General features: G+C 38.4%; 1 long non-coding RNA gene across 2 annotated transcripts in view; it reads right to left on the bottom strand.

Moving 5' to 3' along the window:
• Positions 1-27,328, bottom strand: part of LOC135304249 (uncharacterized) — a 121,453-nt gene that overhangs the window by 19,835 nt on the left and 74,290 nt on the right. The window lies entirely within an intron of this gene.

Here is a 27,328-nt window from a genome sequence, read left to right as displayed (position 1 = left end):
AAAAATCATATCTCTTATCTAAAATCATTTTTACAAAATCTTTTTCTCTGCAACTACTTGATCATTGGTTATAATTTGTGTATCCTAATGTTGCTGTAAGATGTAAACAAGATCTAATCAAGTGTTCCAGAATATTAATGTCCCATATGAAGATTTCATTTATTATTCATGCTTAGAAAGTAGCCAGTGTTATTGGGTTTTGTGTGTTTGCTCTGCTGCAAAGAGCTCAAAGATATGATCTGGTTTGCAATCTAGAATAAATGTTCTGTTTCAGTTGAGCAAGAGCCTGGTACCACTGGTTTTCCATTGCCAGGAGACAGAGTGAGTGACAAACAACAACTCATTCCCCCATCTTCAGAATTATGTATAATTTCCTGCTAATTTCTGAAGGTCTCTCCTGAAAGACATGCATTAATTAGCACACAAATATAATTTCTGTAACTGTAAATTGTGTCAGTACAGAACTTTTTACACTCAGGAAAGAGAATTTATTTGGTGACTCTGTAACCCAGTGACTTGTATGGGTCCTGTAAAAATCAACCTCCCAGGACAAGAATCCATGGTAGGGAATTCAAATCCCTGAGCAAACAAGCTGTTCTTTAATTAGACATCTTGAGCTATATTTTTCACTGTCTGTATTCTGAACTTATGATCTAATCAAATCAGGAGAGAAAAAAATAATACGAAGAAGAACCATGAACTTAAAGCAGTGAGGCTGATCAGAAACCAGGGAAAACCTGGTGGGTTTGCACAGATTTTTCAAAATGCAGAAATCAATGCCAGGTATGTTCTGGGCAGTCTGAAGCCCCTGAAGAAATGAGAAGGAGCTGTGCTCTCCCTCCCACTGATGTGTTTCAGCCTCAAAGGTCTGTTTTTCAGACAAGCCAGGATAGTTCATGCCTACCCTACACTTGGCCCTCCCTGCTGAGAATACCAAGAAGAATGTCTCATCTCCATGTGATATTTAATCTCCTCTGCAAACCCCTGAGGGGCAGAGATCACATCTACTTGTCTGTAAAACCTAATGTGCACATATGGCAAAGAACAAATAGTAAAAAGGATCACAGACAATACGTGAGGCTAAGTTTTGTTTACCTTTCTGACAAGAGAGTGTATTTATGCCACAATTACTTTCCAGAATACTTAAGCTCCATAAAGCCTGTGCAGCTCTAACCAGGGTGAGGTGACGTCATTCAGTACAAAGACAAAAAGTTTTATCATCAGCTTTCTCTCGGGCAAAAGTGTCTTGTTAACAGCATTTGAGGTTGAAAGGCTAGTTAGGAAGACTGAATCCTTTGTTTTGTCCTAATGTGTATCTGATGTGGCAGCTGCTCCCTGATTTAAGAGGAACTGGACAATCTCCAATAATGGCAATGAAACGTAATGCAAGGAGCGATAGAAATTTTCAGCTTTTCAACACTTTTTTCCTATTTCTTTCCCCAGTCAAAGAACAGTGTGCAGTAGCTGCACAGAGCCAGCAGTGCCCTGCTGGGGGCTGCTGGTCTGGAGCAGGGATTTGGGAGGGGAGATGTTCCTCAGGAGTGTGCTCATCCCTGCCCACGGCTCTCACCAGCGGCTCCAGCGCCACAGAACCGCTCGCGGCTCACGGGCTGGCACGGCTGCCCCTGGCTGCTCTGTTTCCAGCTGGAGGCTGGGCCAGAAAAAGCCACCATTACATCTGTAAAGTAATTCAAACCAGCAGCCTGCTTTGGCCAGGATGACAATGGGTGGAAATAATGCAGGTGAAGAGCTAAAAACTGCCTTCCAAAGGCAAAGCCCTCCGCTGAAATCATAAAGTGTGCACATGATGGCTGGGTTGGAGCAGGGAGCCAGCTTTCTGCCAGAGCTGGCATGGGAGCAGAACATTATTTGGATTCAAAAACTATGTTAGAGAAGGACAACAACATTGTCTTAATGACTCATTTTTGTCAGACCGGATTCAAAACTTATACCAACAAATTTGACATTTCGTACTGCTCTGCAGAAAGCAAGTAAAATGAGTCCATGTTTTAAAACAGCAGGGAAGCTTCCAGTGCTACAATTAACTGGTAACATATGCCACTGCTGCCAAGAGGATTTTTAATCTCTTTAAACATTAATGTAGCATTTTTGCTTCTGTCGCAATAAGGCAGCCATCTGTGTTTGAACCTGCTGGGAAACTGGGGATATGTTTACAGAGAGAGAAATAGAGAGAGGCAGAGAGGGAGGTAGACATCCATGTTTCCAGACCCAGCATCAAAAATAACAATTCAAACCTTTTAAATAGTATTATTAAGGTGTCATATAGCGGTAGGAAGATTGTTAAAATGCTCAGACTGCTCAATTTAAAACTGTATGAGAAACTAACCCCCAACCCAGAACATACTCTCCTTATTTAATATACTTGTTTTTCTGCATGACTCTGAGCATTTAATAAAGGATTTCATTACAGACTTATTTCCAGGAAAATCCCGGGTCTATGACATTGAAACAAACCTTTTATATGATATTGAGCAACAGTAAAAAAGTGGAGAGTTCTGTAAATCCTTTCAGCATGAGCCTCAAATTCTGCACTGTAGTCTCATATTTATGAGGTTTTAATTTAATTTTTTTTTTTGTTAGGATCTAATGTCCTCTGAGAACCAGATACAAAAATGCAAGCTCACAGCTACCCTCTACAGACGTATAAAAGGTGATGGATCTTGGAAAAACATCAGCCCCGCTGTTTTTGCAGTTTCTGTCTGCACTCCTTGGGATGACAGCTTCAACAGGTCTGGGGGAAAGGAAAAGTGAGAGGGATTTGGGGCGAGGAGCTGCACTCAAATCCAGGTCTGGAAGAACCATGGTCATCGATCTTTCCTGGTTTTGGGGATGATCCCAGAGCAGCTCCCTGGTGCAGGCTCTGGAGCCAATGTACCCGCAGAGCACAAGCAGATCCCAGCAGGGCCAGCAAGGGACAGGCAGTCACAAAAATACCCAGGCAGAGTGGCAAAAGTAACACGAAAAATAACCTGGTACAGCTGAGGAGGGATCCCTGGGAAAACGCCAGCCCTGACGCCGATCACTGCAGCCTTTATGAATTCACATGGTTAATATTTTTAATTTGGTGGGCTAAATTGTTAAGTGCTGACATCCAGCATCCTTTGATGAAGCTGCAGGTGCTCAGCACATTTTAAAATGTAGCCACACATTTTTGGGCCCATTTGTTTTTCCTGGCTACAGCAATTCAGGTGGGAGGTTTTAAAGAACTTAAGTAGGCTTTTTGCTGCTGGGTTATTGCTGGTTGCTGTGGATATATTGACTAATGGATGGAAAGGGGATACAGGAGTGGTCTATTGTGTTATTAAGGATTGTCAAGCAGGAGATAAAGCCCTTTTTAAATGGATATGTGCATAGGTTAAAATACATCACATGGATCCAGACATTACTGTATAAACCCTGGAGTGATAGCTTCGGTTACAGCTCCTAATTTAGTTTAAATGTAAAATGGCCATAAATAACAGTTATTTCTCACACAGACAATTAAGTACCCAATATTTATAAAATACCATGTATCACACAGACCTCTAAAGTTTGAGAAAAATCTCATGCTGTTTTGGGGATTTATTACATCCTATATATTTCCTATTACATCCCATATATTACCTAATGAAAGAAAACCTATATGAAAAGAATAATTTCCTTTCTGATAGTGCTTGTTTCAATTTTATCTCTTTTTGTTTCAAACCAGCCCTTCCTTAGCTTTCCTGAACTTGGACCTGGCATGTACTGCCTTGTATCTTTATTATCTTTATGATGGGTTGAACTCACCCATTAAAAGATAAGTGTAATTCCATGACAAACCACTTCACCTGCCAACAGTTAAGCTTGGACTATAATTGTGAATTGTTTGATCTTGAATCACTAAATATGCACTGAAGTATTTAGGTTCCCTAAATATTTTTGCAATTTTACTTTATAAAATATTTTATCACAAACCAATCCTCTTAAAATAGACTAAGGTAATATTGTTAGACAAAAATAATGATAGGAAGTCTAGCAAGGGAAATTAAAAATAAAGACAGCAAAATTCCCGACAATGACAGTATTTATGAGCCACCTGCACAGAAAAAGTGGAATTTGTCTAGATCACTCATCATTGCTTTTTAAAAACTATTTTGTCCATCTATTTATTAATATTTGAGGTTCCAGGCAGATTTTGGCTTTGGAATGACAAACTGTGATTGCCTTGGGATAAAAATTCTGCATGAGAACAGCATCTTTTTAAATTTTATTTTATTTTTTTTTAATTTCTGTTTCATAAATTTTTGGAGAATTCTCACTCTCCACAATCTCTCTGTACAGAAATTTCCTGCATTATGCCCAGTGGCAAAGAAAAGATTCTGGACTTACTCCTGCTTGTCCAGCTATTCACTTAAAAACAAGGACAGTATGATTGAGATATGACCAAACTAAGTATTTGTATATATATTTTCCACACAGAAACTGAAGGTTTAACACTTCAGTTAACTTAAAAAAAATCCTTTATTAAGTATTTAATTTAGTGAGCACCTATGGGTGATAGGTAATAGCAACAGAATATTAAAGTTTTGCAATGGACCAATTAAGGACTTAAAAATTAACTTAGAGAGAAATATTGATAGTAAAAAGCCCAGCATGAAATCTGCTGATAAAACAGTTACTACAACCTCATTCTCTTCAAGAGTGTTCAAGGAAATACCAATATTCACTCAATAGCAAAAAACCCAACAGAGAAATAATATTCTGTAATCAGCAGAGGCAGTCCAGAGAGGCTGTTAATTTAGCAAAGAAATCAATCAGCTTGGCCAGCAATGATTTGTTCCTGTTCCACCAGGTCACTTTTCCCACCTTGTACCTGAAAATGATTCCCACGAGGACACAACTGAAGTTGGTTTTTCCAGGCCCAGAATTCTCCATCCCCTCCTTGCCTTAAGAAGGAATCCCACTTGTAAGTTTTACAGCCAGATTCAAACAATTTCTGGTGGCAGAAGGAAGAGATCTCTGCCAGGTGCCAAATATAAAGCAACACAATGGTTGGCAGGGTAGTAAACTTGCTTAAATTGTATTTTTTCTTTTGGATTTTTCAGCCTTGAGTAAATGGACCCCCCTTGGATTGGAAATGGCAACTGAAACATTATATAAATCAGCACGCCAGCTTTTTAAAGGCATAAAAATAAATTAAAACTTGAAAATTTGGATTCAACAAGTTCATTCTGATTGTAACTGACAGTGTCAAATACTGAAATGATACAAGATACAGTTCCTAGTTCTAATTTTTGGTCCATGCTGCTTTCAGTAACGAGTGTTTTTGGCTCAAATATGAATTACTGCTCTTCTGAATGGGAGTTGACTAGTGCCATCCCACAGAACAGAACACAAAATCTTATCTCATAGAGGGCACTTACCAACTGCTACAAATACCACGTTCAAAATCATGTCATGACCAAAATCAAAGTTCATTTCTTCTGTTGTCAGTTCTCTACTGCCGTGGGAGCTCTCCTTACACACTAATCAAAGTGATTTTCCCCCTCTCTCTGGATCAATTTCCTTCCACAATAAAAATCAATTCTCAGTCACTTTGTCTTCCCCAGTCAAAGTCAATTCCCCTCACGCTGACATACATATTCAAATGCCTCCCCTGTAACAGCAGCACAATCCAGCCCACTGCAGCTCTTTATGAATTGATCTGCTTTACCCACGGGCAAACAAAATTAATCCCCACTCACACCTGCAGGATCAATTTCCTCATCCCAGCTTAACTCTGCTCCCCTCACTGCCCATCCCTCCATGACCCAGGAATGTGTTTCTGCCCTGCCTCGTGCCCTTGAGGAGCTCTGATCTCCTCCCATCACATCCAGTTTTATTCCAGCTTTTCCCTCCCTTATTCCTCCTTCCACACTGGCAACAATCCCAGAATACACACTCCATTCTCCTTTCCTTTATTCCACACCTCTGTCTGGGGTCTCTGACACACAATTCCTTCCCAGTTCAGTAGTGGTGCAAGAAGTTTGCTTAAATAGAACTTGAAACATCCATTGGCTCCAGGAATTCATTCTGCCTGTATCTTTTATTTCCTTTTATTTTTTCATTTGTTTTGTTCAAGGTGCAACTCTTCTCTTACATGCTGATCTTTTGAGATTTCAATGCACATTTCTCAGAAACTCATCCCAGTTAAATTGTCACCATTCCATTAACTATCTTCTCTGAACATCTCAGACCCAATCCTTGCCTCTAACCAAGACTTGTGGGATGTCATTTTTCTAAAATCTTTTACAGATGGACTCTGAAGAAAACCCACCCACTCATCATATGTCTCTCATGGGGTTTTTATACTTTTTGGTAGATTTTCATCCAGACTTGCCTGATTATATTTTGAGAATAATTGTTTTACGGCTCAGGAAAAAAGGGAAAATGAAAACATAAGCAAATATCCTAAATAATATCCAACCAGAATTTCATATTTCTCAGCTTTTTGAGTAAGACTTCAGCTGGAAGTAAATAGATAGGATAGGAAAGTAAATGCAGAAAACAAAGGAGATCAATATCCAAGTTTTGGTGTAAAACTATTAGATGTTATATTCAGAATATCTAAAATAATGGTCTGAAAATTTTCACCTTGAATTTACTTCAATGCATATAAACATTACACCTACAACTGCAGTGCTGGACTGTGTTAGGCTGCTAATATAATTTCTTTCAAATTTTTTAGACAAAATTATAATTCTGTGATTGATATCATGATGCTTTAGCCTTAATCACTTCCACAATATTAGCCTCCTTGATACATAATTCAGAAGATTTTCCTTTTTCTAGCAGAATAAATAAAGAGCATTTTCCCCCCCTCAAAATAAAATTTACACTATTTCAGGGAAAAGCAAATTTATTCATTCACAATTGTCTTTATCATTGCCTCTACCAGCATTTAGAACTTGCAACACTATTTTCTGTTTGCGTGCTGGTTGGAATTAATTTCTATGCAAAAAAAAAATAAAGGGGAAAGTCGTCATAAGTGCAAACAACAAAACAACCTGGGGATTTTGCTGGCATGGAGCAAAGCATGGCTCAGTGCTTTCCTGGAAACCCAGCCTGGGAGGGCTGCAGTCCCATCCTCTCTGTAAATGCATTAGTACCTATTGTTCCAGCTCCAGGTGCACATGTTTGTCTACAAATTATTTTCCTCCTGAAGGCCAAAGAACAAAAGCCAAAAAACCCCCCTAAATTGGAAAATAACCTCATCCAAGCTCATTTGCAGGAAATCCAACACTCTCAGCTGTATCATTCCAAAACCCATGAAGACAACACAAGGGACAGCTCCATGTGCTTTATATAGAGAAAAAAGAATAATTTTGCCTCAAGAAAACTCAAATAGCCTCACAGAGGGAGTGGGGGAAGAAACGTTCAAGCCTAATGATGTCTTTGGTTTCAGTAAGTTTTATTTAATTTACCAATAAGAAAAAAAACCCCGAATTTTCTTTTATCACTCATTTTATCATAGGCCTTCCTGTGCAGGCAGAACAATTAAATTCTTGTGCTGAATGACTGAAAATGTGCTCAAAAGGGAAAGTTGCTTGCTTTGGTTTTGCCTTTTCTTTTGTGCTTTCCAAAGACCTGGTTGAGAGACTGCACAGCTGGAGAATATCACTCATGTGGAAAAAGAAAAAAAGATGAATGGAATCTAAACCAATTAAAAATACTTGAGATTTTATAAATTTTTTATCTCACTCTTGCATTTCAGATTAAATAGATCTTGATCACATTCTAATGACAAACAAGACATAACACAATCTGAAAAAATTTGGAAATCACACAGAGCCCACAGCAGGTCTTTTTGCCCACAGTGATTAATATCAGAAGCTATGGAAAGGTCCACTCAGGTATTGCCAGTTTTTTGCAGGTCTGCTTTTCTCATTTTGAATTATTTTAAGGAACACAGAATATTTGGATGGATTTCTGACAGCTCACAGTGACTCACCTAAACCCAGAAATTAATCCCCTTCCATTATGACAACCCAGGCAGGAGCAGCACTGCTTTTAAGGAGTGGGTATTTGTCATGATATTCCCAAATAAAATGTCAATTCAAGCTTTCATTTTTAGAGTTCTTCAATGTTCTGACACAGTTACTTCTGCAGCAAACAGCTGGGAAGAGACTGACTCTGCTGTACAAGAAGAGTTTTGGAAGGGAGTGACTTATCCTGAAAAATCAGAATTGCAGTGAATCCACCAAGCAAAGTCACTCCTCTGTAGGGAAGTGTTTGATTTAAAAAGGCCAATTCAGTCCTGTGGGAAGTCAAAAGAATAGATAAAGCAAAATCCCTTTTTGCCCAGGATCACTTAAGTAAGAGCAGAACAGGAGAGTTACAGCTCCCAGGGGTATTTTCCACAAGCACAGTTCACTGATTTCAGTGGGAAACAGAAACAGAAATAGAAATAAGTTCTTGGAAATAGGTTTCTCTTTCCTGCTGGGGAGCTGAGGGATGGGGTTGGTGTTCAGGGGTACAGGAACTGATAAGGTGCATTTCAGCTGTCACTGAAATTTATAGGAATTAGCTTCTGATGCGTCATCATCTCTGTAATGACACAAAACTAAAGAAAATAAAGAAAATTTAAGAACTTGCTACATCCTAGGTGTGTTTGTGTTTCTTTACAATAATCTGACTCTCAAATATTTAACTTAGACACACTTCTGAAACAAACTCAGCTTTTTTCCTACTTAGGGACTGTAGCTTGGCCAATATGTGTTATTTTCAACTGTTTTCTGTGCCACATTTTCCTCTCTAAATATTTGTGTTCAGGTATCATTGTCGGCTTGATTTTCCAGAGCTCAAAATGTGGACATTTCATATTCCATTCAGCACCTTCTCATGAGATATGAAGAAAGTATTCATAGAAAGAGGTTGTATTTGGGTTTAACATTGTTAGTGTTTCCTCTCATGAGGGATATTAAATAATTTCATGCACAACTGCTCAAAATATTTTTTAAACTTCGGTAAACATAAGATTGCCAAAATCTAACATATGTTATGTGGTATTTAATCCTCCAGAGGAACTGAAGGAACAAAACACTTCTGCTAAAGTAATTAATAAGCACCAATACAGATACCTAGAAGCTGTTCCATTTAAATGAATCATATCCTTCTTGAAGTCACACCCAATATTTAAGCAGTCTAAAAATGAAAATTCAATACACAAGAATACTGGCTAAAACAAGTGCTGAAATCTCATGTATCGAGATCAAATCACCAAAGCTGTGCCACCTTCTGCTGCTCCTGAATCAGGAAAAATAGGGAAGTTATTTGTAGAAAATTAATTTTGCCTATGAGAAACCTCGTTTGGCACAGCACATGAATCCTGTGGGGACTGGCATTAAGGTTAAAGTGCATGTTAATGAGTTATTGAAAGTAAATTAAAAACCAGCAGAGTTCCCTAAATCCACTGCCATTTGTAAAGGTATTTTCAGTTACTGCTTACAGACATGACAGATAATTCTTACTTCTTGTTTTCCTGTAATTTAACATTTTAACTTAGCAGCAAAATTCTCTGCTAAGTGAATCCCACTGTAACGTTTGGCCAGCATTAAAGTGCTTCACATATTTTGTCCTAATATTTACCAGGAAAAAATAGAAACTCAGGTCATGTGTGGCTCTCTTCAATCAACACAGAATTCCTCAAGGTGGAGCAAAAAGTTCGAGCTGCTTCTATCAGGTTAGTGTTGAAGCTGCTCCTGTGGGTCTGGCCAGAGCTGCAGGAAAATGTTTCTTCCAGTTCAGGGGCAAAGAAATCCTCTCCTCCTTCTCCCAAGGTGTGACAGCACAGAGGAAATAAATTACAATTCCATGAACAGCAGAAGGAATAATAAGGAGAGGCAGCATCCCAATCAGTGAAGTATTTCACTGGATTACCATGGCTCATTCTGAAATTAGAGCTGCTCTGTTGTTTTCCACTGCACTCAATGAACACTTAAATAAAAATCAGCCTCTGAGCCTGCATTAGAACCATGAACTCCTCCATAGGTGATGTCACTATCATGATCTTTCTCTTAATATTTCATGCTTCATTCTTTTTTTACTATTTATCATATGAGAGTTTTACACATAAAGTCTAGCTTATACATCTCAATATTTACATTTTTACCCTTTATAATAATTTCAATATAATTTTTATGACAGGTGTGGATTTTTTTCTTTCTGCTTTTCATTTTAATATTTCCAGTAATGAAATGTCTTTATTGAAATTATTAGTCAAAATAATTTTAAAAAATTATTGATTCTTGGTTTTGATTTTGACAATTCTCTTAGTACTGAATAAGGAAGTCTGCTTGGTTTAAGATATTGTTAATAAAATGCAAGTCCTCAGTAAAATCAGAAAATAAAGAAAGGAAGAAGCCTATGCTTCATTTTCACATGATAAAGAATGGAAAGTTACAGCTCTAAATGTCCAGGTCAATTTTCATGTAAAGGCATTTTCAGAATAAAAGTAGTTTTTGTGGTTGAGTTACAATAAGTTTCATTCCATTGACATTATCTGAATGACAGAAGTGACAGAGAAATTGAAATTCCCTTTTACTTCACAGAAGGTTCCTCCAATTCAGTATTGAAAAAATGAGTTTCATACCAAAACTGTCACTGCCGTTTTCACCTGGGCTTCTGCTGGGCCAGCACTCTGCACACCTTTGCAAAATGTTTAATTAATTCTCACTAATGATGCAGCCACTCCATTAATGCACTTTACAGAGATCCATTCCCAAGGATCAAAGTCAACATTCCTGGAGCTGGAGCCTCTCTGGCTGCTCCAGGGCACAATTTACCTCCCTCAGCAGAGACATGGAGAATTCATTTATTTTTATTCCTGGATGAAGAGGCTCTTCAATATCTTTACCACAAAGCAGAATAAAGTGGCCGTGAAATTTGGGCTCATCAGTGGATGAGGTGTCATTAGCCTAAAATTCCTGTGATTAAACAGGCTGAGACAAGAGCAAGCTTAATTACACTGGTGGAAGAGTTTAAGGAACACATTAAGGAGCAGAAGAGGGAAACCCCACAATGCTGAACTCTTTATGTAACAGAATCTTTATAAAATATATATTTAGCAGATATATTTTCTGCAGACACGCTCTGCAAAGTATGGTTTTGAAGGTTTTAGAGACCAAAATACACATATCTATGGAAAAAAAGGAGTGTGTACTGCCTATTTGGGTCCTTTCTACTACATTAGAAATTTACTTTTTCCCTAACTAAAATACACTTTATAAACAGGTTGGTTTTTGCTTTTATTTTTGTTTGCCTTTGGAAACAATCCAGCCCAAGATCAAGACTTTTGGATTCACTGATCCACTTCAATTTGACAAATAGTAGAGTTCTCAAAGTTACACAATTTGGAAAAGATGAAAATACTCACGTGGTGGGCATGAATGGCTTTAGGCTGATGGAGGGCAGGCTTAAATTGGATATTAGGAAGAATGGAATGAACTTGGAGGTCTATTCCAACCCTCACCTGGGGTTCTGTGAAAATCAGCAGCCTGAGAGGAAACCACTGACCCCACAGAAGGAAACGTTGAGAGTTTGACATTTTCTGTTTCATATACTGTATATTTCACCAGTTTTCTGGGCGTTTTTGGAGCCAGCTGACACAATTTTTTGGGTTGGTGGGCGAAGGAGAAGTGCTGGGCTTGAGGGAAAATCTGATTCCAGGTCTCCTGAATGTAGGAACACATTTAGAAGAAATGAGGCCCCCTTGTTTCACAAGGTGTCTTTCCAGGTTTCCATCCCACAGCAATTGTTTGTCACAAAGCTGAAATACTTAAAAATCAGGTTCTGAAAGAGGCTGCACTGAGAACTTCACATTTTTCACAGCTCAGCAAACACTGTCATGGAAAAGCTCTGTTAACATGGTTCACATTCTTGCGCTGAAAATGGCATTTAGCTGCAGACACACACACACCATGTCAGAGATGCAAAAAAATTTCCAAATATTTTTCCAAATAAATCCAGACCGACATAATTATCTGTTGGCACAAAGCAGAATAAAAAGAACTGACTCTCTTTTTGAAGGTATTTAAGCTCAGTAGCTGTCTAAAAGAGCATTTTCCCTCGCTGCTTTTAAGAACCCAAAATTTATTGCAGCATAGTAGGAGTCTTCAAGGTCAAAGGGTAGATAGTCTGCTTGCTGCAATATAATCTGACATGCTAAATCATGTACAGGCAGCCAGCAGTGCTGCTATCATGAATTTGTAGGAGAATAGAAAATGATTTTTACAAAATATTCATTAAACTATATGGCAATTTTCATTTTTTATGTGTTCTGTTTTACTGCTTTGTTTTTCCTTCCCCATAAACAATCTTTACAAAAAGCTCCTTCCCTTTCTTATCTCTCCTTTGACAAACATTATGTCACAGAGCAAAGGCTGCTAATGGAATAGTTTCAGAGACAGGAGGGAGAGGCTTTCTTTGGGACTATACCATAGAAAAAACATTTTTTCAGAAAGTATGAAAGAAAAAAAATGACGTATTCAGGGTTTTTTGTTTGTTGTGTTATGAAAAAACACGTGTATAACATTCCTGAGGATGATGGCAGAGGATCAGAGCCTTCAGCAACACTTTAATCTGCTGCTCAACTCTATTTATATTCCACCTGAAGGGAGGAACAACTGGGAGATTGACAAAAAAAGTTACTGAATTTGTCTAGTGCTAAATCCTGCAAGCATGCCAGCCTAGTTGAAAGTTGTAAAACCTAAAAATCTCCCAGAACCATGAAATGGGAACTCCTGAAAGAGATGTTTTACAGGACACAGAAGATCCTAAAGCAGCCAATGCAGGCAGGCAATTTCACAGCGTGTAAAGTCTTTGGACTTTCAATCCAAGTCCTTATGGGCAAAGGAGATTAATAAATTGCAATAAATATATGAACCAAAGCATTAAAAAAACACATAATCCAGTGCATTATTAAAAAAAAAAAAGAAAAAAAAAGCAGGTCAGGATCTCTTTAATTTCAAACAGAATAGGATACAAAGAAGCGGAGTGAATTCCACTAAAAATACAAGATTTTAGTTGTACTGCCAGAAATGGCTTTCAAGGTGCTCCAGAAGAAATGAAGGGGTTTTATCCCCTCTTCTTACATAGGACACACAGTTATCCCTGAGAGCAGTTAATCCAGTGCTATGTGAGAAGGAATTATTTATTATTATTATTACCACCATAATCTCCTTTTTCTTTTAGGACCATCGGATTTGTAGCTTAAGTTGTTTCTTAGCTTTTTAGAAAGAACTAACTTTTCTTTCCCTGTCCTGATTTTCCAGTACCCAGAGCTCCCCTATCTGCCACTCCTTTATCTGTTTTCAGTGTCATTTGCAGAAATAAGAGCTGTGCATCTTTCATTAATTCAGGACAACTGAGGATATTCACACTGGCTATTTACCTATAAAACACAAAAGTGTTTGAGCTACTCCAAAGTTGGTAATTTAAACAAACATATGAAACAAAGATATTAAATATAATATTTAACTACTCAATAAACTATTACACAGAATCATAGATTCATACACAGACAACAATAAAACATAAAGGCCAACCCTCAATCTAGAAACTATTTGCCATTTCTATTTGAATTATCACTGTCAGTATCCGCATTAAAAAAGGAAGGATTTCACTTTGATTTGACCCTATGCCTTTATTTTTGAGATGGCAGAAGTGAAGTTTTTATTAGCCCAGGGTGCCCAGTTTGCACTTCTTGCCTGTATAACTAACTCAGAACACCTGGGCCACACGGGCTCTGCATTTCACCTTGCAGCATCAAATCCCAAACTGGGCAAACTCTATCAGGACACCACATGGCAGGGGTCAAAAGCTCTCATTTTCACCCAGGAAACCCAGCAGTGGCACTTCTGAATTGAGAAACCATTTCCACTCCTTTTACGTGGGGAAGCTGGAAAGCAGCAGCCCTGAGAGGGATGTATAAATGGAAATTAGATGCTGCTTTTTGCCCAGAAAGCAAACAACTATCAGCCCCATCAAATGTTTGCTTTTCCTTTTCTTTTTAATTCCTTGGAACAAAAAGGCCAGCTGGCATTCCTTCCACTTCTGTTATTTTGTCAAGATTCAGAGTAAGCCAAACTCTCAATTGCCATAAATCTAGAGGGCAGTGTCTGATAGATAAATCTACCAGAGCTGATGATTAGCATTTAGCTTTTGAGAAGAAACTCTGCTCGTGCTGCACCCATGATTGAATTTTATAGATCATATGAAAATGGAATGCACCTCTCCACCCTGCTGTTATTCTTCATTCCACCTTTTCTCTCTGGGGCTGGTCACTGTCATTGTCATCACTGTGGGCTGCCATTTACAGCTTTCCATGGCTTTTGGGTGCAGAGAGCCAGGAGGAGCTCAGCCCACTTCACCTGACCCACTGAACAAGAGCCTTTGCTATAACCAGGGGCTACCTCAGCACATTAAATACTGCTTTGAGTCACCAAACACAGAACTCTGCAGAAAATGCAAGCTGAGGCACTCCAGGCCAGATTTAGTCCTCATAAAAATAGATATAATCCTTCTTCAAAGACTGGATTCACAAAGGACTGAAGGAACTTTCTATTCCCTACCCTGAAAAAGAGGGTATTAAAGCTATTCTGAGTCACAAAGGTTTCAAACCCCAACACTTGACATTCCCACCAAAATGTCCATAAATAAAGTTTTTTGGAATTCATGATGGGAATATCCTGTTAACAGCCAAAGTGGCTGCTATGAAAGGGCTGCACCTGGTACCTGAGATCACCACAGACCTCTGCAGACTTTGAGGAAGATACTCTTATATCTGGACTAGAAAAGCCTTAGAAAATGATGCTTTAGTCATAAGTGCAACCCAAAAGTTCATCCTAATAACACAGGAGTCCACAAACACCAGCCCAGCTTTGTTGCTGCTCTGTAGAACAACCTCTGTACTGAGATCTGCCCTGGAGGCTGGGCTGCCTTGAAGTGCAATATGGATAATTCATTTGCTATACCATTAATGACAGAAATTCACAAAGCATTTACATTTTAAACCCCCAATAAGAAGAATAAAATTAATACAGAATATCTCAAAACTAGAGCTCAATACATAAAAACATAGATTCTCAACTCACACACAACCAAAGATTTACAGGAGCAATTTGGATTTGCATTGCTTCACTTGAACTAATTAAAAGCAAATCTGGAAACTGTTATCTTAATATAAAAAATGCATTGCTGAAAATTTTCAGCTTCAAAATTTTTTGGTTAATTATTCACCAAATCAGTACTTCAGTAACAATTTTCCAAAGAAGTAATTTGGTTTACTGAGTGACCACAGTATGTGGATTATAATTATCAGGAGTCTTTGTTCAAAGTAGCACAAATTCTGAAGAAAAAGCTCTTTGTTGGTTATTACTACAAAATTCTGTTTTACAATTGAAACCTGTGCCTGTTCACCTGGGAAGCATTTTAATACAGGAGCATTTTAAACGTTAACACCTCCATAATAGCCAACAGAATGTGCCTAATAAAGGCTGATTTACACTGTATTTGATTAAACTGTATCTCCATCTGCAGAAGGTAAATGGATTCTTAAATTACTCGGGATAATTACAGCCCACAAACCTCGCAGACCTCTTGCAGCAGTTCCTGAGCTGAGTAAGGAGTGCTGCCACGTTCTGACTATGGATTAAATCCAGGGAATCAGCTCATCCCAAAGCTTCCCTCCTCTCAAGCTGCACCAAGGGAAATATAGGTTGGATATCAGGAAAAAGTTTTTCATGGAAAGGGTGATAAAGTTCTGGAATGGCTGCCTGGGGAGGTGGTGCAGTCACCATCCCTGGGGGTGTTTAACAAAGCCTGGATGTGGCACTGGGGGCCAGGGTTTAGGTGAGGTGTTGAGGCTGGGTTGGACTCGGAAGGTCTCTTCCAACCCAGTGATTCTGTGAATTCTGGGAATTCCTTCCTGGGAACTCAGCAGGAGCCCTGTGCTGGTGCTGACCCTCTGTGCAAAGACAACCATGACCACTGAACCCCCCTTGGAAAGGGAAACCAGAAAAATTCCTAACAGAACAACAAAAGAGTTCATGGGTTTGGGGTTTTTTCCCCCATTAAATGGCTACTGAGAAGCCCAAATGCTCCAGTAAACTTGAGCTGAAATTTCAGCTGGCAAATATTTTGAACTCAAACAAGATTATTTAAAGTAATTTTACCTCAACTTCAAGGACAGTTTAGGAGATAGAAGACTAATCATGCATGATTAGATAATTACTAATTATTGAATAATTATTAGATAATTATTGAAAAAACCAAGCTTATTTAAAATGGTCACAGCATCCTAAACTCAATATTTCTGGATTAATGATCTACGGAAGCCTATTTTCAGACAGTCTCAGACTAACATATAGATTTTTTTGGTATCAGAGTTTTCAACTCCAGTTACAACAAAGAAGGCAGGAAGAGATTTGAGGACTTTTGAGTCCAATCTGCATGCTGTAGTCATTCTTCTAGAAAATACAAAGTGAGAAAAAGAGTCTGTAAAATGTTTTCTTTTTTGATAATGGGAGAAAATTGTCCAGTTTCCAAATTTGTTGTTGACTTTGCTGATAAGAAATCAGTTAATGAAACCTTTGATGATAATTAATGTAACAGCAAAAAAAAGTGATTTATTGTCTTTTAATTTAATGCCAATTTTTATCCTTTTTGCTGGTAATTTATAAAAAAGACTGTTTCCCTTGAAAAGTCCCTAGGCAATAGTTTTAAAGTCTACAGAAAGCAGAGAGAGTCAAAGGAAAAGATTTGGCAGGACACTAATATATATTAAAAAAATATTAAATGTTTAAGCCAAAAGATAATGACAATAAATATTTATAAAATCCTTATTAATTTTCAAATTGCACTGTGGGAAAACTGAGGGTGCTGCAGTGGCTTTTATGCCTGACTCCACAGCTGCTACAGCTCTACCACAAACTTTGGAGTATTTGGTTCCATATCACCTCTGAAACACACCTGAGTATTATTCCTGGTCTAAAGAATACAGGAAATCTGAAGATTTCTGGCATGTAAGTAAAAAATATGAGGAGCTTGCAAAATTAAGAATATGTTGGAACTGTGTCAGTTTGTGTCAAGGATGTAGAATAACTGAATTCCTCTGTAGTGTTATCACTTCTTTGAAATTCACTCAAGAATGAGTGAGTAACTAGCACAGAACAAAAATTAACAATAAAAAATGTAATTTTGTATACAAGAGTTTATAACGATTTTTTTTTTCTCCTGGTTCAGTGTTATTATTGAGGAAACCAACAGCCATAAAACAAAGAGTAAAAAGAACCCAGATTCCATCCGATTTCCATCAGTGGAATAGATACTTATTATTCCCTAGAACTGAATAGACTGTGGTCTGAGGATGGTAAATGAAATTTAGGTTTGATGTAACCTCCCTCCCAGAGGGATCCTGGGCTTGTCCCTCAGCTCAGCTGCTGCTGAAGGGAATCCCTGAGCTTTAGTTGAAATATTACTCAATGGACAACCAAACCTGCCTGAGAATCTTCAGTGTTCTGAAAATACACATATTTTGCCCAAAATGTCATTAATTTGGAACATGATGCTATCACCTAATAGTTTTCATAGGATGCATATTATTTAATAAAAAGCCCTGAGAGTTTCTAGGACAACTACAACATTCTTTTCGTGACACTGAGGGCCATTAGAGGAGAATCACAGTGCTCAGGTCACACATGTGCACTATTGTAAACTTTGGATTTTCCTCTGACAGATGGGATGGCTGAATTACAATAGAATCAGTTCCTTGTGAGGGAAACTGCAATTCCTTCGTCAGACCTTGTTTTATTTGTCACAATAATTGATGCTGGGACTTTGGACAACAAACAAGCCTGCAGAATTTTTTGGGCTGTTCTGGACACTGCTCCTCGTGCTGTGCAATGCCTGACTGTGATCCCAAATGCAGCCTGAGGAACATTTCACTCAGTTCTGAATCCCCCTCCAAATATAAACCATTAATTTCAAATGTACATAGCTTTCATACACTATTTTGCTATTTTAAAAATTCTTTTAATGGCAAGCATTCAACAGCCCTACCCTCCCTGAGAATTCAGTGGATATTTCAACTTTCTTCTAGACTCATTGTTATAAACTGCTGCTGATCACATAAATCAGGGTGCTCTAGGAATGAAACACCCAATTCTGCTCCCTGAAAGCTCTGTGTGCAGAACCCTGACACTGGCATGGTGGCCTGATGTGCTTCATTCAAATACCAAATTATTTCATTAAAAGCCAGCAAGATTTTAAGAACAGGCAACACAGAGGGTGATAGAGCAAACAAGAATTAAGTCACTGTTAACTCTGTATGTATTGAACCCTTAAATTTACTTCTCAATTCAAATATAATTATCAGCACGTACTCAAGCCAAGAGAGTCAGGGACATAAGGATGTCCTTTGCTAATGCCAACACAGATTACAGAAAACTCCTGTGAAAATTCTGTCACGTGGCTGCAAAAGGCCCAAGGACACAATGGTTTTCCAAGAGATGTGAAAAATGTGGTGGCTGGTCAAACCTAGCACAGAAAAAGCAAAGCACAGACACACAGAGCTAGGAAAATTAGGCTGGGAAGTGTTAATTAATCTGGATATATTAGTTTTACCAAAATAATAGAGAAAAAAAACCAAAGACAGAATTGCAGCCTTGTCCATTCTAATCAATATTACTTTTGAAGGTGTTTAAATAGCTTTAAAGTTATTAATTTTAAAATTTGAAACCAGTACTTGCATTATTTTGTTTATGACACTAGAAATGAAGGCAAGCAGCTTCCTACTCTGATGAGTGCTACATTGCAAAATTCACTTTTTAGTGCAGGCTACAATTCTTGCAAGCTATTTTTGTAAGAGTGACAAAGGTGATCAAATAGATTATTAAGCTAACCACCCATGAAAGACCAGATTTTCTTTGCATTAAAATCAACAGCAAGTTGTTTTATCAGATCATAAATAAAGGTGGACATAATTAAAATTGGAAAGACAAAATTATCAGTGGTAAAGGAAAATATTCTAATGCAATAAATTCTGAAAATCCAGTGATAGCACAGAGAAAAATCAATGATTTGGCTCTAAAACAGCTGAAAGGAAAAGGGATTCTTCCTGATTCAGCAAGGATTTGGGATCTCAAGACTTTCCCCACTGCCTGAGCTAAAGTTTGGGTTATAACAGCACAGAAATTAATATTTAGGTGCTAAAATTGTACTAATTCCATATCAAATCCTGGGCTACCCATTCTTTAAATAATGTGAAGATGCTGCATCTCCAAGATCTCTGTAACCTTGATGATGTGCATATTAGAAATTTTCTGGTTTTACAGAATTTGGGCATTCTCCAGGATAATCCATTTAATATTTTAAAAAAATGCCTTTCAGACCTGAAAATGAAATCATAAAAACAAAATGCAGCTCTGAGTTTCCAACAGAGCTGTTCTAAACCCCAAACGTGCACCCTGAGCTGGAGCCTGTCCCTACAGCAGGAGAAGTTCCAAGAGGACTTTGGGGTCCCCTGCAGCAGCAGGGGCTGACAGACAAAGCCTCTGAGGGGTGACACCTCGGGATAAATCTGAATAACTCAATCTGAGAGTTGAGCTAACAGACTTTTGGACAGTAGTAAATCACTGTCAAACAATGAGAGACACGTTGATGGTTATAACTCTTTTCTCTGTTGACACATCAATCTGTCTGTCATTCAGTGCAGAACAGAATCCATTACATTAATATGTTTCCACAGGCAAATTGAGAAATTGTGATTTTAATCTCATCAGGGTGGTTATTTTTGCAAATAGCAATTTTAGCTTGTTTAAAGTTCTTCTTATAATAAATTAAATTTTAGTTGAATAAGTGAAATATTTAGAGTTGAAAACAACTAAATATTAGTGCAGCTAAATTGCTTTTAATCTTTTTTTAGTGCCAATGCTTCTGGAGAAGATAATACTGTATAAAACAGTAATGAAGATACTACACATTATCTTCCTCAAAACTAGAATATTTTAGTTCGTGGAGATATGCACCAGATATTTCTGGTATATTAAAAAGTCACAGGGCTTTTCCCCTGCTCCCTCCCCAAGCAGCATTAGCTGATACATGTGGGTTCAGTCAATATCCCAATGCCCTATCAAATAAATAAATAAATAAATAACCTCTCAAAAAGCAGAATTGCATCAAATCCATGGCGTTGCCCCTGCAGGCCCAGATGGAGCTGGAAATCATGGAAAGCTGAGAGACTGGCTCCCTGAACCCACTCCTCACACCAAGCACCACACATTTTGCATAGAAAGTCTCTTTTTTTGGAGTTCACACCTGAATTTCTGGAGGAATTGGATTCAGCCAACCAGCAAAACTTGTGATGAATCTGAACCAGATCTGTGAGAATTCAAGCTTTTGCCTCTCAGGAAAGAGTGAAGTGTTTCACGATATTTCACATTTTTAAGTGCAGCTTTCTTCTGGTACCAAATCAAACTCAAACCAGACTGAATAAAAACTTCCTCTGAAGGTTTTATTCATGATCTTTATATTTTCAGCCTAATACTGCTCTCTGAAGATCATTTTAGTGCCCAGTTGAGTGTAAATAATTTCCTTTGTGGTCCAGGAGTACAAAAATACTCTTCCCTAATTCAGTCCACATGGCTAGAGCTTGAAAGGTACCTTAATGAGATTAATATAATTTTTTCCCCAGCTTTTTGAATATTTTCATTAATGACAAGGAAAAACATGGGCATTCCCAAAGCAGCAAGAGCATCCTGGGCTAAAAGAGCAAATAAAAATTATTTTTTTCAACAGATTGGATGACACAGGTAACCTTTGCCATTCCTCTGTAGTTTACATGAGTCAAGGGAAAACAACATTAAATTCTACAATGCCAGGTATGTAGAAATGATTATTTCCTGCTGATAGAATTCTTCAGGCAGCTTCTCTGAAAGTTTACCTACTTTAAAGAAAACAAATAATATTTCTGTGTATGTCAACATTGTGTTGACCCCTGTGTTCACATTTTTATACACTTGTGGAAGATCGTGGTGAAAGTATCTGGTAAATGCTTGTAGAATAAAAATCAAAAAATCTGACTTGAGAAAATGGTCTTGATACCATAAAACTCATGAAATCAGGACAGTTGCTTAGGAGTTTTAGCAGATGGAATAATGTAAACTCTAAGGATCAAACAGGATACAGAATTTAAATTTGTCTATAGCCCATGGTCTATAACTCCTTTACCTCTTTGTATACTTTGATCTTTGTGTAAATAACTTTGCATTGTACCCTGTTGTGTACATTTGGGCTTGTACCAGGAATATTTCAGATGACAACTCAGGACAAAATGCTTGACATTAATGTCCAGGCACTATTCCTTCCATGGCAGGCAATTATGACAGAATTCTTATTTTTTTCTTCTTTTAACCTGGAAGTGACCTGCCACTGGAATGCAGTTTCCTCTCTCATCATTATTACTCAGTAAAAACAATAATAGCACCATGTCATGCAACACTGAGAAAAACCCCAAACAAACAAACAAACAAAAAACCCCTTACAGACCTGTAATCCCATTGTTACCTGGATAATAAAGAGAGGGATTTTCCCTTTATGGCTCAGGGGTGGACACAAACAGGACAATTAATGAGACAAGAATGCCATGGAAAACTAACAGGATCTTTGGGACAAGTGACAGAGGCACGGGGATGAGCACAGCCCTCCTGCCACACTGCTGCTGAAATTTGTCTGCAAGCACTCACTTTGGACAAGAAACGGAACAGAAAGTTTTAGGAGCTCCTGGGGGATGCAGGGAGTTTGGTCCCTGGATGTTCTCGGGGATGCTGGAGGGAAGCAAGGTCTGCCCTTCAAAGGGAGCCCCCAAAATGCACTGGCAATGTCCCACCGAGCTCAGCTCCATTCCTGGAGCTCCATTTCTGTAATTCCAGGAGTTCACAGCTGTGTCAGCATGGCTAAAGCAGAGTGGTTAGAGGCAGCAGAAACATGACTCCATGTAATAATTCAAACCTCAGACAGAACTTCTTTTTTCAGTGTTTCCTAACCACTGTTTGGCAATTTCCAATTCCTCGCAGGCTTAAAGAAATCTCAAGAGAAGCATAAAATTATTGAATTAGTTTTAGATATGCTAAGCCTTTTAGCTTACATTACATCAATGGCAAGTGAGGTACATCACAGATCTAAAAGGCAGATTACTCATTCAGGATCAAAATACAATTTTGAAATATCTGGCATACGCATTTTTAAAACTCAAAATGTATTAGTAGTTAATATTTGGGTTAAAAAGTATCATCAAAAGTGTTTTGATGTGGATTTTCATGAGATAAAAAACTCCATATGACAGTTTAAGCTGAATATTTCTGGAAAAGATTATACTAATTGCACATATATAATTTTCAGGGGTTTTTTGCCAATACACAAACTACCAGAGAAACCTCAAATAAATTCAATTCATACAATTCTTCCCATTGAGAGAGAGAGGAATGGACTCTGTGTAATTTATTCTTCTGTTCTATTTGTGTTATCTTAGGTTTCAATTTAAACTAAACTTGTTTCAGATGACTCTCATGTAGTGAAACAAGACAAATTTTAGTGTTTCAGTTCTGCAGCTATGATTTAGCATTCAAAAAAGCACCTTTACAAACCAACTCATTCTGCTGCATTTTTTAACTTTTGTAAACAGATTGCAGAGAAGGAGCCAATGCAGATCTGGACATCTTGTATGTCATCAGGCACAGCTTTTGAGTTTTTTATTGCATAAGGGATGGATTTCTGACAACACATTTTAAAAATTGCTTCTTATCCAAAAAACGACAGGCAAAGAAAATTACTCATGAAGAAGAATCTTTGTTCAGTGGGGGCAGTGCCCCCACGTTCTCTGCAGTGGCCGAGGGAAGTGGCTGCACGTGGAACACCAGACAGATCCCAGGGAGCAAAATCTCCCCAAAATATTATGTCTGGGGCTTTCCACAGCAGTTTGTGGCTTCCACTCCAGCCCGTGGCCTGGAGAAGGAGCAGAGACATCTGAGCTTTCCCTAACCAGAGGTCTGTTACTACCAAATCTGTCAGTGTAAGGATAAAGTCAGAATTTTAGACACCTTTCATTGGATGGTGCACTAAACCCCTCACGTGGATTTTTTTTTTCAATAGTTGTTATGACGGCTGTGTGGATTATGATAGTTACAGAGGATTTTAGAAATTTGTTAGTTTTTCAACACCATTAATTAAAGAAAATAATAAAAATTAATAAGAGGGAAAGTTTGTTTACAAATGTTGAGGCTTTCTAAGGAGCAGGAAATATTTGGTAGAAGTTAGTGATCAGTGTTCACCGCGGCAAAGGATGAACAGAATATTTCAGGGTTTAGTCCCAAGGCATATGAAATATATTACATTTGTTATGTAATAAAACTTGAATAAAAAACTTGTATTTTATAGCCACTCTAATATTTTCATAAGAAAATGAAAATTCCACTCATAGACTTGACACAATTCTAAATCAACGCCATCAACTGTATAAAACTTGTCAGGAGGCAGATCCAACATAGCTGAACAGGTGTAATCAAGAAATGAATATTATTATAGAATGATAGGGGAGAAAGGTGAAATTACACTGCTGACAAGTGTATACTATTTCATTAAAAAAATCTGCTTTTATCTGTAATAATGGTCTGAGAAAGACAATAAAAAAATCTTTAGAAACATTTAAAAATTCTTACCTGATGAGAATTTGAAAAGACTAGAAAGTCTAATTCAAGCAGCCACGAATACAAGGATACACCACAAAAACTCACACTCACTACTGGCATGTGTGGAATGTCCAGAGTTCCTCCCTGTGTGTTCAGGAGCTCATCTGGAGAACATCCAAACACGAGGTGGTTCCTCTCCAATGAGTTGGTCTTGCCTGACATCTCTGTTCCCTCGTTCTGGATTTCCTGAACAGAAATCCTGTCCCATCTCTCTGCTACTTAGATAAGTTACACAAACCCCTCAGCACTTCAGATTCTCCACAAAACAGGCAATTTTGGGGAACAGCACCCGGTTTTATGTGTTCTGCTTTCCTGCAGGAATCTACAGTCCCTGTGAATGTGTCACTTTTCCCCAGCCTCCATCCACGGTCTCACACACCCAGCAACCCTCTCCTCTGGCAGCTTTCCTTCCTTCCCAGAACAGAAACCACTCGTACATTTTTACTCCTTTCCCCAAAATACTGCTTGTGCTACTAATTACAACCCCACCAGTACTTTTTTAGTTTGCAAACTTGCTGCTCTTCTCCAGCAGAGAAAAGACTTTTGCCTCCATCTTACCCATTTCCCTTTCACCCTTCACATGGCCTTTAATCCATCTAACAAATTAATTCATGGCCACGGGCCTATTTCTGGCCAAACCAGAGGGTTTTTTTCTGTTTGGATCTTCTATAAATTCTGTTTCTCTTTCCTATTGTCTCTACCCTTCAGATCATCCTGCACAACTCTCACAAATTTGTTCTTTGCATTACATGACATTATTTCAACTATAGATACGGAGTAAAAATCTACTCTTTAAAAAATAAACATAATATCCGCAATATTTGAAATATAAATAGCAACCAGTTAAATAGCAACTATCTAAATAGAACTTGAGCCATACAGTGAATAAAAAAACCTGGTTTGAATTCCTGCACAGTATCTGTTACATCTCTACCAAACAAAAGAATGAGTTGAGCACAAAATGAACCTCTTGTTTTCCAACAAATGCTACTTAGCTTTAGCTCATAACATTAGCTGAGAAGATTAGGCCTATGAAAACTCAATTTTCCCAGTCCAATGGGAATAGTGGAAAATAATACACAACAAAATAATAAAACCAGCCTTGTTTTACTCAAAAGAACCTAACACTGTGTCAACGTCCTCTTCAAGTGATTGATGAAGTAATATGGAGCTACACCAAAATAGGGGTTGGCTATCATTTAGAAAAACAAACACGTTGGAGTCAAGCAAGGAAACAATTGTACAGATAAAAACCCCAAACCACTGACAAGGCAGGAACACAAGACAGAGCAGAAAATGGAGAAGTGCAGAGCTAGCAGTGGGGTTCCATCAGCTGCCTGGCTAACCAGGGACAAAGGGCTGACAGGTAATGCACTGGAAAAAAGCAGAAATTCCAGGCCAAATTCCAGGCCAAAATTCCATCAGGTCATGGCTCTTGCACAGTGCAGATGAGCCAAGGGAAATGGGGTGGGAGAAGGGCCCTGGCTGCAGGAGTTGTGGGGAAATGTGATGTGGTGTCCCAGAAAACAGAACCTCTGCTTCTGAGGGACCTTGGAAGTGTCACCAGGGCTGGAGGGTGAGCTCCAGCAGGAGGAATTTTCAGTGAAGTAGCCCTTAGGAGAAGTGTGGACACCCAAAAGCTTTCAATAATATTAAAGAAACTAAAAATAACTCCTGAAGTTCGTAATACAGATTTGATCTCTTACAGAAAGTTTTACTGAATTTTCAACTGCATTTGTAATAAATAATCTGCCTTCTAACTTTTGTAGCTTGTTTATTAAATGGAGAGCTTCGGTTCAGCACTCCAAAAGCTATGGAAATGGATGCCTGAATTCCTAAAAGCTGCTGTTAGACACACCTGCATTTGTCACAGTCTGGACAAGCATGAGCACACCTGGACAATTGTCATGGCCAGAGGTGGCAATGGCTGATTTGGTGATCCAGAGGAGTGGGGACTCCTCTGTTCTTGGAAAGCATCCACAGCATTTAATAGTTTTCCCTAATTTTGTATGCTGCCACATGGATAGTCCACTTCTGACAGGTCACAAGAGTGTTTGAGCTCTTTCCTGATTAACTCCATGGTTTACATTTGCTTAAGTTCCAAAATAAGTGTGCAGTGCTGTGGGACAATGAATCTGCCCAGAGTGCTGTAATGTCCTTGAAAGGTTTTGTTACTGGAGAGAAGAAATTTAACCTAGAAGGAATAAGGTCTGTAAAGAACACAACAGAACCATAACCTCAGAGAAGCACCTGGAAGAGAAAGGGAACAGTCTGCTAACTGCATTTTAGGAGAAGTTATGAAGCCAGGCAGAGCAAATCAGAAGATTTTGAACAAAGGCAGAGGAGGTAGCAGCTGTGAGGGGCTGACAGAGAGAAGGATCTTGTGCTGAGGCCCCAGGTTGTCAGACTCCCAAGTTAGCTTAAAGGTCACCTCTGAAAGATAGCATTTCAAAGGGCAAATATTACAAGGTTGCCCTCTCTGCTCCTACAGCTGAATTAGGCCTCCAAGAGATCGACTTTGAAGGATGGCACTCCAGGGCTCTGCCTCTTCTCCCCCATCATTTGTCTCTGTTATAAGACAACACTTTATATATTTACTTCAAGATCAGCAATGCAAAGAGCAAGATTACATACAACGATAAAGAACACGTGCATTTATCATGATAACTATCTACTACAGAATACCAGAGCAAGAAAATTAGGTTGGGTGAGGCTTTTTTGGGGTTTTTGTGAGACAATGGTAGAATCACTAAAAAAGAGTTTGCCAAGACAGGGAGATTTTGTTGTTTGTAATGAAAATAAAACACAAATTGGCCTGCAAATTCTTATAAAACATCAGTGACAGCTTTTGCAAGAGAAGGAGGTACTACAAAAAATGTTTTTTATATTTGTAGGAAGAAACTTGTTGAGAATTTGGATATAATGCAAGTGGAATGGGATGAGAAAGTTCAGAACCTTAAAAAAAGAAAAAAATAAGAACCCGAGCAAAGTAAAATCTGTTGATTTTAAGCAGGTAGATCAAATGATGAGCACTCCAAATGTGAAATACTTGCTGGTGTCACAGAGAGAAGCAGACAGAAAACAGGTCATGCAATAACAGGGGATTACTCTCAGAAGGACACAGTGGCAAGTAGCAAGAAACACTGAAGTTATTTTATTAGAACAAAAAAAGAAGTTGTGCTGTGAGCAGGCCAGCAGTGGGAACACTGTGGCTCAGCAGTTCCATATTCAATGGCATCACCAACAAATGACAATTATGGGCTAAAAACTTCAGCCCTGTGCACCCACCTTCACTCCATGGCCAGGCAGGGATGGGGCTGCCAAAAATATAAACAAGAAAGAGGTAAAATCTCAGCCTAGAATAAAGGAAGAAGACATCAGGAAGCATGACTAAAATGGACCCTTTCAAATTAGCAGGAGCTGATCATCTGCCAGCTGGTGAACTGTTCACGGGGTCTCAGGGCAGGTATTGGTGTCTTAGAGGACAGAAAAAGGACAAAGTGCTGCAAAACTGACAATATCAATCACATATATTGGCTAGAAATGAGCAGGAAAAGGGAACTGGG

Source organism: Passer domesticus, chromosome 7, assembly GCF_036417665.1.
Source record: "Passer domesticus isolate bPasDom1 chromosome 7, bPasDom1.hap1, whole genome shotgun sequence".
NCBI classification, from domain to species: domain Eukaryota; kingdom Metazoa; phylum Chordata; class Aves; order Passeriformes; family Passeridae; genus Passer; species Passer domesticus.
The sequence above is the reverse complement of the archived record's forward strand: the minus strand, read 5'-3'. Positions and strand labels throughout refer to the sequence as shown.